Raw genomic sequence first — 1,039 nt, 5'->3', positions numbered from 1 at the left:
GGGCCGGGTTGTGGAGCAGGGCCCCGGTCTCAGCCCTGCCACCTTTGCCGAGCAGCTCCACCCCCGGGAAGCTGACGCCCCGGGCGGTGTTTGCATTCACCTGCCTCCTGTGCACGCAGGCCCGGCGGGGCCGGCTCCAGGGCCAGCCCCACACCGCAGCCCTCCTGCCCCTTCCCTGCCTCGGGCTGCGCTCCTCGCCCCGCCGCGGGTGCCGGCACCCCGAGGCGAGCGGCACCGGCCCAGCTTCACCCCGGGCCAGCCGGGAGATGGCCACGGCCACCACTGCACCTGGCACCTTCCCTCTGTGCGCGGCGGGGCAGCGGGAAGCAGGGGGCAAGGCAAAGGGGAGGCCAGACACCCCCTCGGCCCTCACTCCTTCTCCTTCCCCAGGGCTAGTGCCCAACTGGCAGCCTGGGCTGGACCCCAGCTCCTGGCGCATCAGATTGCATCTGCCATTGCAACCCCCGCTTCAGGTTGGAAACTCCTGATCTACAGCTTTGAAGGGAGACTGATCCCCCAGGACAGTGAGGAAAAGGCTGGGAAGGAGATGAGAACCCCTCCTGGAGATGGGAAGCAGCATGGAGCTGAGCAAAACCTGTCTCAGACCAGGCTGTGTCCTGCTTGACCCTACGCACAGAGGTGACAGGGAAGAGTGCCAAGGACCTGTGGAGGCCGTTGTAACAAGTCACTGAGCTCTGATGATCGAGGAAGAGGACACCAAAACACCTGCTCATAATACCTCTGGATCAGGCCCTGGAAGAGCTCCTGTTATCCTGTCTGTTAGCAATGGCCTCTGGCACGCGTACACTGTCTAGTGATCCTCCGTGGCACTGGTCTAATCAAGCTCATGTTCAAACAGCAGGAGCTGCTGGCATCTAAGCTTGGATCAACTTATCCTGGGAAGAGCCCCAACAGCCATCAGCAGCAATCACTGCTGCTGTGGTGATACCCAGCCCCTGCAGCCCACGCTGCTGCCCTAGGAAATGCTGGGTGGGAGCCCCGTGGTGCAGCCTAATCGGTGTCAGTCACACGCACACTC

This window comes from Antrostomus carolinensis, unplaced genomic scaffold, assembly GCF_000700745.2.
Source record: "Antrostomus carolinensis isolate BGI_N321 unplaced genomic scaffold, ASM70074v2 scaffold21783, whole genome shotgun sequence".
NCBI classification, from domain to species: Eukaryota; Metazoa; Chordata; class Aves; order Caprimulgiformes; family Caprimulgidae; genus Antrostomus; species Antrostomus carolinensis.
The sequence above is the reverse complement of the archived record's forward strand: the minus strand, read 5'-3'. Positions refer to the sequence as shown.